Source organism: Urocampus carinirostris, chromosome 19 (genome assembly GCF_059441175.1).
Source record: "Urocampus carinirostris isolate Australia breed hairy pipefish chromosome 19, RoL_Ucar_1.0, whole genome shotgun sequence".
Taxonomy (NCBI): Eukaryota; Metazoa; Chordata; class Actinopteri; order Syngnathiformes; family Syngnathidae; genus Urocampus; species Urocampus carinirostris.
In genome coordinates, this window is record NC_142367.1 from 20,089,084 (window position 1) to 20,101,893 (window position 12,810).

Consider the following 12,810-nt stretch of genomic DNA (forward strand, 5'->3'; position numbering starts at 1 on the left):
TGATTTCCGTAAGTGGAGCAAATCCTTTACTCTTCTGTTACATTTCCCCCCAAAATTAGATACAAAGTCATTTTGGCGACGTTTGTGCGAGTGACATATGCTCGAGAGGGCATTTCACGCATAGGGGACATTTTTCGGGACATCTTGCGGTTTAGGGTGAGAATAACATGTAAAATGACATATCGGTAAAAAAATAAAATAAAACTTGATGATATTATCTCATCTCATTAGCTGCACCGCTTATCCTCAGTAGGGTCGCGAGGGTGCTGGAGCACAGCCCAGAAATCATCGGGCAGTGGGCAGGGGACACCCTGAACTGGTTGCCAATGTGTTATTAATTTCCCATGTATGTCACACAAGCGTATAAGACACACCCCGGGCAAAAGTATTTTTAAAAAACTGTCACGGACCAGGAACAGAGACGGGACCCACTTGCGTTCGTTTACTCAGTTTTATTTAGAAGAGAGACGAGAGGACTCGCATCCACGATCCGATGATTGTCGGTCACGGGTAGCGGATAGCAGGAACTTCCGTGTCGAGGGCAGGCAGTCGTTGACGGCGAGAGAACGGGTCGATGGCTGGGGCGGAGGAGCAAAAACATAAACGAGTCCAGAAAAAAGGTCGGCAACAGGTATCAGACAGGAAACAGGGCAGGATAGAGTCGGAGAATACAAAAGCTTGCCTAGCTGGGAGCATAGGTTCGCAGACGATCCAACAAGTGTTGTCAGGAAGGCGGGGGTTTAAAAAAGAGGAAAAAGCCAATCGGCGTCCGTGGCTGTTGGCGCCAATGGAGCAGATTCAGGTGCCCCGCATCAAAAACATAACAAAAACTGCGACTTATACTCTATACTTCTACGCTATACTTATATAGCGATTGGATTAGTGACAGTAATTGTATGTCATTTTGTGTGTTTTATGTCAGGGTTGAAGCTTTACAGTGACAGGAGGTGTTTGATATTTGTCTTTGCCCCCACTCACAGGCTCTTATCGATTTCACGACATCGACAACCAGTCATCGTCGAGGTAATAATATGAGACGGGCTTCGGACAAAAACCCACGAGACCGCGATGCCTGTTATTAAAGGATGTCTCCCGTGTCAACAAACAGAGCCTTATTCCGTTCGATGCTTAACGGTGAATTTGTTACGCTTTGGCCCGGCAGTGTAATCTCACAAGTGGAGCAATCGATCATGTGAGTCAGGTTGTCTTAAACTCAGACTGGCTGTTTTATTTTCCTACGATGTCCGTGCATCCGATTAAAACTCGGATACACATTGCTGAAAATGTGCGAACAGGGGCCCGGACACACCCGGAATAAAAATGAGGGCTAAATACGTAGCATATGGCCGCTCCCTTGATGTGAGCTGTTCGGTGGCCTCAGTCGTCGGGTTTTCAAAGAGCATACGAGATAACGTCTCATGTGGGGGATGCGGTCGCCATGGAGCCCGAGCGTTGCCGTGGAGAATTGTGCGCTTTGCCCGATTTCAGCTCTCTTTATATGCGCCGAGATGTGACTTTCATATTTAGTACTGTACTATGTTGTTCCACAGTATTGCAATCCAACTCATTCCATTTAAATCAAAAATGGCGTTTCACTGATATAACCGTCAATGGCACTCAATGGGATTCATATTTTAAAGCTCTTTTAAAGAGCATTGACATGGGATGAGGATTGTGTCCGGTGTGGCAGAGACAAATTTTACAGATAATTGAACCGGTATTTACAGTAATTCATTATTTTAATTGGTTGAGCAATAAAGCCGTATATCTCATCTCATCTCATTAGCTGTACCGCTTAGCCTTATTAAGGTCGCGGGGGGGGGCTAGAGCCCATCCCAGCCATCTCCAGGCAGTGGGCAGGGGACACCCTGAACTGGTTGCCAGCCAATCGCAGGGCACACGGGGACAGACAACTCACTCGCTTAGTCACACTTAGGCCAATTCACCTGAAATGCATGTCTTTGGAATGTGGGAGGAAACCCACGCAAGCACGGGGAGAACATACAAACTCCGCACAGTAAGGCCGGTAGCTGGATTTGAACCTACGCAGGAGGTTCCCATGACCTCAGAACTGTGCCGCACACGTTCTAACCACTGCGCCCTGAAACGTATATATTTTTTTGGATGTATTTTCTTGCCCTAACTTTTAAAATCAAGTCGATGCACTGCTCCTTTTGAATAAAAACATCACAAGATAGCTAAGCCTCCAAAAAATGTCCATGCAACGAAATGAGACCAAATGGTTTGACTTGCTGTTAGCTTGTTAATACTGGCACTTATTCTATTGTTTGGGGCTGAGTTGTGCACCAAATTAGAATTGTCGGTCTCACTATTGCCCTCTGCCTTGAGGCAAGAGAATTGCGTGCCTCACTCAGTTTCTGCAGATGCTCAGCACAGTATTATGTTGCATACTACTCCTTTTAAATAAGAAAATCAAACTATAGGTAATCTTTGATGTTTCTGTGATGAGTCTATTTTTAAACTAAATTCAATTCAAAGTGTTTATTGTCATATGCACAGTAAAGAACCCCGTTTCCCTGCACAATAAAATTCTTACTTTGCTGTCCACACAGTTGCCAGCAAAAAAATGCAATGGAAACTAAGAAATGTTTGGCATTTCTTGAATCCCAAGACTTTAACCTTCCGAATGATATTTGGAACGATGCATTTGAGTGATTGGTGACATCGTACAGACGCTGTTTCCATACATGTCTGAGACACGTATTTGCTTCTTTGCAAGCTTTGGGAATGTTAAGGGGGTAATACGTTTGACTGATCTATCTGACTGTTTTGTCGACGTTCCCATTGTAGCGCCTTATAATCCGGTGCGCCTTATGTATGGAAAATATCGGACAAAAGACTATTTTTTGGGGTGTGCGCCCTATAACCCGGTGCGCCTTATAGTGCGGAAAGTACGGTAATAGTATTAATAATGTTCACTATAACGTGAAAAATCAGCAATTTGGAAAAAGAAAATCCCCAAAATTGTGAAGGTAAATGAGAAGAAACGCTAACACTGAATAAATATAAACATTCTTAGTGTATTTATACATGAAAGGTGAGGCAGAACTTCGCCTGCCACTCCTGAGTCCACGTCAATGTCTTTCACCAATATGTCTGAAATTTTGATATTGAAGGATATTGTACCTCACTGTATACAGCAGGGGTGTCAAACATGCGGCCCGGGGGCCAGATCAGGCCCGCTAAGGGATTGAATCCGGCCCGCGAGACAACGCTCAGTGAAGCGCAAGAGAAAAACGAGCTGTAGGTTGAAATATGTCCACTAGTTGTTGCCAAAGCCAGGTGCCTCTCACAAAGACGGTGGACTTGTATTTCTCTCTCTCTCTCTCTCTCTCTCTCTCTCTCTCTCTCTCTTTTTTTCCCTTCCCTTTTTCTCTCTCTCTCGCTGTCTCTCTCTTTCACTTTCTGTGTCTCTCTTTGTCTCTTTCTTTGTTTCTCTTTGTCTCTTTCTCTCTCTCTTTGTCTTTTTACCTTATTTTGCTCCCTCTTCCATTCTTCCTTCTCTCTCTCTCTTGTCTCTCTTTCTCTCTCTTGCTTTCCCATTCTCTCCTTCTCCCATTCTCTCTTTCTCTCCTTCTTTTTTCTCTCCTCTCTTTCAATTTCTCTTTGGATATTTTTCTTTCTCTCTCTTTCTTTCCCCCTCTCTCATTATTTGTCTTTATCTCTTGTTTCTCACGTTTCACGTTCTCTCTCTCTCTTTTTTCTTTTTTTCTCTCTCTCTCTCTCCCTTTCTCTCTTTCTTTGTCCCACCCTCTTTTTCTCTCTTTCGCTTTGTCTTATTTCTTTCTCTCTTTCTTTCTCTCTAATCTACTAGTCCGGCCCCCGAGGGAATGTTTGTTCTATCCTGTGGCCCCCGAGGTAAATTGAGTTTGACACCCCTGGTATACAGGGTTGGGTAGGGTTACTTTAACTGGATTACTTTCAATTACTTTTGGATTACTCCAATACCAAATACGCTAATAAAAGAAAAGGAAACTAAATATGAATAAAATGACTAAATTTTGTGCAGCCTTGGGGAGTAACAGAATACATGGAACGGCAAAAATGATGTTGGCAAGCTGTTTGGATTTATTTTCATTTTGTTTCTGTCGCATTTTATGTTAGTTTTGCCGGAGATCAAAGAATCAAAGTCAGGAGAGAAAGCTTACCACGTGTTGTGAGTCATAATTTTATTCATATTTAGTTTATTTTGTCTTTTGTTGGGATATTTGGTATTGGAGTAATCCAAAGGTAATTGAAAGTAATCCAGTTAAAGTAACCCTACCCAACCCTGACTGTATATGATGCCATCAGGTACAGTATTTTCTTTGTGAACCAATCGTTTGCCTACAGATACTTCCGGATGATACCGACACATCTTTAATCAAACAAACTGCTGCAGATTGCTGGATGTTTGCGCCCTGAAAGGTAGGTTTCTCTTTTATAACACAAGAAATATCAAGGATCACTCTTTTCTCGTGTTTTGAATAGCACTTACACTAAGAATAATCTTTAGAAAAACTCCTTGCACCCTCAGTTCAAGATTTTAGTCGATATCGTGCAGAATCAAGTAAAAAATGACACTGGAAAATAGAATTTAAAAAAATGTCACTTATCAGAAAAATCTGCAACTCTTGACAATATATACTCATATCAGAGACCAATGCAATAAATACATGAGGAGGAGGAGATCGTTTCTCATTTAATTTCTCCCTCATGCCATGAGGCTCTTTAACTCCACCCTGGGGAGTAAAAGCCCACATTAAACCCCAATCATTCCCAGGGGTTGTTTCTTATTTTCTACAGCTTTTATCAAAAGAGAAAACAAAAATTCACACAAGAAATGTCAGTCACCGATTGTACTCGCTATTATATTGTAATAAGCGCTACTTTTTGGGGATAAAGTTTACAAATGTAGCGGTTTAGCAACAAATCTTGTTCGTCTGGGGTGCCAGCTGGCACGTAAACATAAAACGTAAACCGATTTGACTGACTGCTCAACCACAAAATCTCTCTTTTTGTGATGACGCTTCACTACTGTCGCGTTTTGCTGAATTCACCAAAATTGTGCTCTCTCTTTATTGGTCTTGACTAACAGTGTTTTTATTTCATTTTTTAAGTCGGTGTCTTTTTTAAATGTTTACAAGGCTTCATCTTCACACGATTATAAATGAACATTTTTAATGATTTTGGGTTGACGATGTGCCTTAAAGGGCCAGTGTGTAATATTTGGTGCCCCCCTAGTGGAACAAAAAATCATTAATTGAAATACTGGGCAAAAACAAATGGACTGTAATACCAATTTTATAGGTTGAGAAATGTGTATTTCTATTACATAGCAGAATTCATTCCTTGTTTGGCATCTTGCTGCTACCCTGTGCTCATTCGGGGCTGGTTTTCGGTTGCATTAGACAATAGAGTGCCATCTAGTGATTAAATGTTACATAATATACATTTAGGTATAATAATAGAAAGAAACTGGTACAATTTGAAGATGAGGCTTCTTGAAAAATTGGATCTTTTAAAAATAGTCAGGTCAAGACAAAATCTAGGCTAACTTGAGACAGAAGTGGTTAAAGGGACAGTGTGTAATACTTAGCGCCTCCTAGTGGTAAAAAAAACATATAAAACATATTGAATAGAAGAAGAGGTAAAAATAGATGAATTATGATACAAACATGCACTATATAAATACTGACATGACATGATCCTAAACTAGAGTGATCTGACATGATTGTCCGCCATCTTGCTGCTACCGGTACCCACAAAACAAAAACCTTGGGAAAGAAAAAAATCGGGCTTTTTGGTCACTTTGAGCCGCCATGGTTTGTTTTCTTGGTTTGTTTTCTTGGTTTGTTTTCTTTCTTGCGTTTTTTTTTCCAGTGTCATTAAACAATACAACATCTAGTGGTCAAATAATGCACACTTTAATTACTCCAATAATGAAATCATTTTATGTTTTGGGCGAAAATGGTGATTCATTTTGTTTTAAACCTCAAATATTGCGTTTTTTTTTAAAATAAAAATACATTTTTTTGTGTCAAACCCTAAATATTTGGGATTTTTTTACACTCCCCCAAAATTGAGTAATTGTAGTTCAAAACTCTTAAATAATAGACGATAAATATAAATGAATTTAGTGAATTACCAAGATAAATAAATAATGGTTAACTTTTTTAACCGATTCAAATTAGTTATTTATCCGAGAATAAGTCTATATTTGAATAAAAAGTCAAAATCTTTATCCAAAATTTTGATTAGGTGTTTATTTCTGAAAGTAAAACCCTTCCATGGCGAGCGATGGCTGTGTCGGGAGCGGATAAACAGAAAAACAGAGAGCAAAAAACAGGATCAGCAACAAGTCGAAATCCAGGGGAGGGGAGTAGACGTGGTCAAGATCAAAAACGGGTCGAAGCCGGGAAACAGACAGAAGGAAAAACGGGAGTGAGTCTGGGTCGAAAAGCTTGCCTAGAGTAAACGGAGGTTCGCAGACGGACTGACAACCGGTGACAGATAGACGAGGGTTTAAATAGTGACCTGGAGCCAATAGGAGTCCGGGGCAGTTGGCGCCAAAGGAGCGGGCACAGGTGAAGCATATCGGTAATCATGACAATAACAGGGACACTATATTCTTGTTAATTACATTTATTGCAAATACCTTTAACATGTAAAAGTATCTATTGAACAATATTTTTGGTTTTGCGCTTATGTAAAGGTGGTATTAGTATTTGGTATCAATAATTCAAGAGCTGAGAATCGCTTTGGGTATCTATATGAAAAGAGTAGTCATGAACATTCCTATTCAGCAAAATCCGGATGCTAAGCGGACCAAAACCAAATACAAATACAAAAAGATCACAGAGGCTGCAATAGAGGTCTAGGAGGCTAAGGTTTAGAGTTCTTCCTTGCCCGCATGTTGGGTTAAGATCAGGGGATGGTGTAATTGTAACCTGTACAGTCCTTTTGAGATATCTTGTGATTAAGGGCTATACAAATAAATGGGACTTGACTTGACAGTCCTCTGCCTGAACTGGGGACAGCTGAAGGTCCTCGTCTGTCCCCACCGAAACAGGGCCAGAAGCAGCCAAGTGACATTCTCGTCACCAGGACCGGAACCTTCTCTTCAACAGGACAGGGAACAGAAGCGAGTGAGGAGGCCCCCCTCACTGCTGGTACAGGATACAGAAGCAGCCAGGGGACCCTTTCCACACCACCGGGACGTGATACAGAAGCGACCGAGGGACTATTCCCTCGCCGCCTGGACAGGATTGAAAAGCGACTGAGGGACTTTTACTTCACCGCTGGGACAGGGTACAGAAGCGGCAAAGAGACGTTCTCCTCTATGCCAGGACAGAGATGTGGATGCTTCTGGTGGGTCATTTGGTGGTTGGGTTATTCTCACGTTTGCGGAGGTGGACCTAAATGCAGGGAAGCCAGAATAGTTGCAGGTGTGCTCAACAAAGGTTGGTACTTGTTAAAAAAAAACGGGAACATCGAACAAAAATAAACCAGGAGTTAAAACAACAAGTAATGTGTCCATACCATAAACATAAATTAAACCAAACACGGTAACAGCAGACAAGCTGAAAGTGGCATGGAACAGGCAATGACCCGACACCGGGTGCTTTCCAAGCAGTCAATATAAAGTCCTGGGAAAATTAGGCACAGGTGTGTGGAGATTATTCTCGTGTCCGGTTCCAAATCCACTTGGCGGTCTGTGGCTAAGGGTGGCATACCATACCCCGACATTTTCAGCTAAATCAAACATCAAGGTGTCCACACCCAAGGAATTTGCTGTATAGTTAAAAATAAACTCTTTATATACTGTACTTATTTTGATGAGCATAACGTTGCGTTTCCACATTTCCCGCATACCTGGCCCTATTTCTCCCCCTTCATATTCAATAGCTAACCTCCCAGCTGCGCTCTTCTCAAGGGAATCCCCCATCCGGCTCCTCCCGGGCCTCGTGGCCCCCTAGACAGCCGGCAAGGTCTGTGGGGATCCTGACACAACATCCGCTGCCAAACTGAGGTGTCAGTCTTTGGGCTGGCTCCGCTTTGGTGCTACCAAAAACAGCGATGCTTCTCTTTCCTTCGCACTTCACAGGCGGATAAATATGCACAGGGCGGACATATTTGATGGGGCTGCGTGGGCTGCAGCGAGAGCAAAACATCGTATGAAAAAATAATAATAATCTTGTTCTTTATTTACGCGAGCAGACAAGCGCTTTTAGCACTGGTGTGACTTGGATGGGAGACAACCATGTAAAATGCACCGCTTGGTTTTCATGTAAACTCTTACTGGACACTTCATTAGGAACTTTCTATTTTGCTGACATTAGATGTATATTATGGAAAGGACCCATCCTAACAAATGTTTACTGGTCTTTTCATCTTCATTTTTCACTGTGGCTCCCAGGCCGGTAGAAGATTGGATTTGGCTGCTTGGTTTAGTCGGTGGTCTGGAGCTGCAGTACCTAATTTGGCCACCCGAGGCTGTTGGAGAACGCACAAAAGCAGATCTCTATCGATTTTGTGGGTATTCATTGGGGTGCCTTGACAGGAAACCTAGCTCCACACACCCGCGGGGTTCTAAAGTACAACTGTGAAATTTTTCCCGAAAATCGGTTTAGCTGTTTCAGAGCCTATTAGTCATGTACAAGCACGCACTCACACAAATCCAGATTTTTTAAGTAGTTTATTCATTTGGATTTGATCAAATTTAGACAGATTTAGATTAATTAGGGTGTTTTACCACAATTGTATTCTTCACTAAGATTTGATATCTTGTTGGATTTAGCAACTGTCTATCTGAGTAAACAGCAAAAATGTCCAAATAATCCAATTCATTTCTTCTTCATTTTCCTCATGTTGAGGTTATTTAGTTTTTCCTTGCCCTCATGTAGGTTTTAGATCGGGGGATGTAATAGTCTGAGGTCTGTGCAGCCCTTTGAGACTCTTTGTGATTAAGTGCTATACAAATAAACATGACTTGACTTGACTCTGTGAACTCTCAATTGCAATAGCGTGCAATCAGAGGAGGCAGGTGAAGCATGGTTTTAAAAATATATTAGTTATATTTATTCAGTGTAACAGTTTGTCCTCATTTAATATCGCACATTTTAGATTTTCATTTGCAAAACTCGCTGAATTTTCACTCTATACTACCAATATTACTAATACAATTACTAAGTAATAATGTATTACTCTGCTGAACGCCCATAGATGCAAAGTGAGTAACGAATCATGTTCTCACTATCGCCCTCTGCCATGAGGCAAGAGAATTTCGTTACTCACTTTGCATCTATGGGCGTTCAGCAAAGTAATACATTCCATACTTAGTAATTGTATTAGTAATATTGGTAGTATAGAGTGAAAATTCAGCGAGTTTTGCAAATAAAAATCTAAAATGTGCGATATTAAATGAGGACAAACTGTTACACTGAATAAATATAACTATCTAATATATTTTTAAAACCATGCTTCACCTGCCTCCTCTGATTGCACGAAAATTGTCCAATCAACGAGATAGAAAGGTTTACTAGCATGAACTGCCCATTTAAGATCACACCACAGCATCTCAATTGGCTTTGAATACTGTTTTTGATGTAGCCACTCCAGAATCTTCATTCAGAGGTGGATTTGCTGATGTGTTGCTGAGCCCTTGAGTTTTAGTCCACGCACTGATGGCAGGCATTTCTCCTTTAGGACCTTCTATTAAACACCTAAATTTATTATTATTATTTGTTTTCCTTTAATTAAGTTGTCCTGGTCCTGAGGCAGCAAAACAGTCCCAGGTAAGCTCAGTGTCCATAGCTTCACTATGAGAAAAAACACTGGCCAAAAATGGCATCCATGTGAGAGTTACCAGGAGAAAAGAAATGCTGTCACAAAAAAAAAAACTCCAAGATTTATCTCACACTTACCAAAAAGCATCTTGATTATCCTCAACATTTTTGGAGAAACATTCTATAGACTATTCTATAGTCAAATATTGAACTTTGCAGGCCATGTTGGTGTTAAAATGGAACACTTATTTGACAAAAAGAACATGATGCCAAGAGTAAAGCATGGTGGGGGCAGTGTAATGGTCTGGGGCTAAGTAAGGACAATTTATTTTTCATGTTACAGTTTACATATTGCTTTTTTGCTCTACCAATCAAATGATGAATAGGTCGCTGTTTAAATCATTTGTAAATCTGACAGTGCCTCACCAGACTCGAACCTCACTGCACGTCAATATTCACTCTAAGCTGCGCGCGTGCGCAATCGCGCACTGCCCGCACATTCTCGGCGCACAAGAAAATCTAGCCAGCGCACAAAAATCAGGGCTCAAAATTGCTAATTAAGAAGCGAATCAAGTCAAACTTACAGTGCATGAAGGTAAAAATACACGGGTTCCCCTGACGCTGTGTTCTAAATGCGGTATTTTGAAGTAATGGTCCAAGTAGACTGTAGTTGAGTAAAGTCAGAGTTTTTCAAGAACCGGCTTCTTCGGCTCACTGAAAGGAACCGGCTCTTTCGGGTCCTAAACGGCTCTTCAGGTTGTTTTTGCTTCTTTAATCCCAACATGACCAAATATCATGTAAAATTATGCACAAATGGACTTAAAGGAAGCGGGGGGACATGGAACAAAAAAGAAAAAAATACCAAAATGAAAAAGTAGTGAAAAGCTGAGAAAAAAAGAAACAAAAGAAAGAGAAAAAGGAAAAAAGTAACAGCTAGGAAAAAATAAACACAATGAGATTTTTTTTAAGGAATTTTTAAAAAAGTAGAAAAAAACACAGAAAAAGGAAGAAAAGGTTTGTGTTGCATTTAAATAATTTCCAATGATATCAATTGAATCTTGTTACCAACATTGTATTTCCACTAAAAAATGTGATTAAGTACAGTTTTGTATCTTGCAACTGTCTAAAAAAGCCCCCCAAAATGTTTGTATTATGCAACAAAATATATCAGGGGAAAAAAAAGGATATCTTGTGAAAGAATGGTAAAAACAAACGACGTTTGTAGGCCGTACAACCTTTGCAATAGTACATGAGTCAATTCACTCAAAAGAGAAAAATAATTTTGCATTGCCTGAAACTCAGCAAAATGTAACATGAAGTTTTGGACATGTTTGATTTGGACATGTCAAGTTTTGGACATGTTTGATAATGATTTAGTTGCCACACTTGGAATTGCTGTTACTCACTGTTGTCTCAAGCGTTGCTCACCGACTCTGTGTGAATGCTCAGACCCGTGGAAAATTACAGGGAACATTGCTGCATGTCACTGCCCAGTTGCCGTATTTAACGTTCGCCACAAAGATCTACAAACTAGCAAAGACGCACATGCGTCCAGCGGCCAGCTCCGCTCGAGTGGACATCTGTCGCTACCCATCCAGAGTAGGTCACAAGATTTCACAGGGCTGCAGAGTTTCTCGTCACCCCTGGGGATGAAACAATCAGCCGGACCAACAAAGCATGTAACCTACAACGCGGGAGAGGGGTTTAGGAGAGCTGATTGTTTGTGTGAGTGCACAAATGTTGCTGATGTGTGGGGAAAGGTTATACTTTTCCTATGAGACGGTGACTTGACTTTGATCAGCTTACGTTTGAGGCCTTAAAAAAAATGGACATGCTGTACAACAATTTGTCATCCAGTGAGGACTGGAAAAAACATATAAAAGGGAAAAACACATATAGAAAGGACATAATAGCTCTCTTAGGCACTACTGAACATCCAGCCACGATCTGCATTTATATAGCGCTTTTCAAGTCAAGACTTCCCAAAGCGCTTTACAGTGTGCTTCACATTTCCCTATAGCGGCCGTGCAGCCATGTAAGGCCCTAACTTGCTTATTGGGGGCAATAGGGGTTCAGTGTCTTACCCAAGGACACTTCTACATGTAACACGGAGGAGCAGGGATTCGAACTGCGATCTCTTGATCCCAAGACGAGCGCTCTACCTCCTGAGCCACTGCCGCCCCCATTATCTGCTCCGCTTATCCTCAGTAGGGTCGTGGGGGTGCTGGAGCCCATCCCAGCTATCTTCGGGCAGTGGGTAGGGGACACCCTGAACTGGTTGCCAGCCAACAACTCACTCGCTCATTCACACCTAAGGACAATTCGGACCAGACAATTAACCTGACATGCATGTTTTTGGGAATTTAGGAGGAAACCGGAGTACCCGGAGGAAACTCACGCAAGCACGGGGAGAACATGCAAACTCCACACAGGAGGTTCGATCTCATGATCTCAGAACTGTGCCGCACACGCGCTAACCACTGCTGGCGCAGTGCCGTGCTGCCCTACTGAAACATGGTCAGGAAAATATTCTACTGAAAACTCACTCGCAGCAGAAACACAACCCCACACTGCTCTAATATCTCATCTCATCTCATTAGCCGTACCGCTTATCCTCATTAGGGTCGCGGGGGGGCTGGAGCCCATCCCAGCCATCTCCGGGCAGTGGGCAGGGGACACCCTGAACTGGTTGCCAGCCAATCGCAGGGCACACAGGGACAGACAACTCATTCGCTCATTCACACCTAGGGACAATTTGGACCGGCCAATTCACCTGAAATGCATGTTTTTGGAACGTGGGAGGAAACCGGAGTGCCCGGAGGAAACCCACGCAAGCACGGGGAGAACATACAAACTCCGCACAGGAAGTCTGGAGCTGGATTTGAACCCACGACAGGTTCCCATGACATGAACTGTGCCGCACAAGCGCTAACCACTGCGCCGCCGTGCTGCCCCTGCTCTAATATGTAAACATGAATTAATACAAATTCTTAGAACACTACTGAAAACATATGCCATTTAC

The 12,810-nt window shown here is 41.9% G+C and overlaps 1 long non-coding RNA gene across 1 annotated transcript; it reads left to right on the top strand.

Annotated features, from left to right (window-relative positions):
• Positions 1-982: 982 nt before the first annotated feature.
• Positions 983-8,614, top strand: LOC148347647 (uncharacterized). Its single transcript, XR_015847850.1, has 3 exons — positions 983-1,192; positions 4,354-4,428; positions 7,073-8,614. It is a non-coding gene; the product is annotated as an uncharacterized LOC148347647 (long non-coding RNA).
• The last annotated feature ends 4,196 nt before the right edge of the window (positions 8,615-12,810 follow it).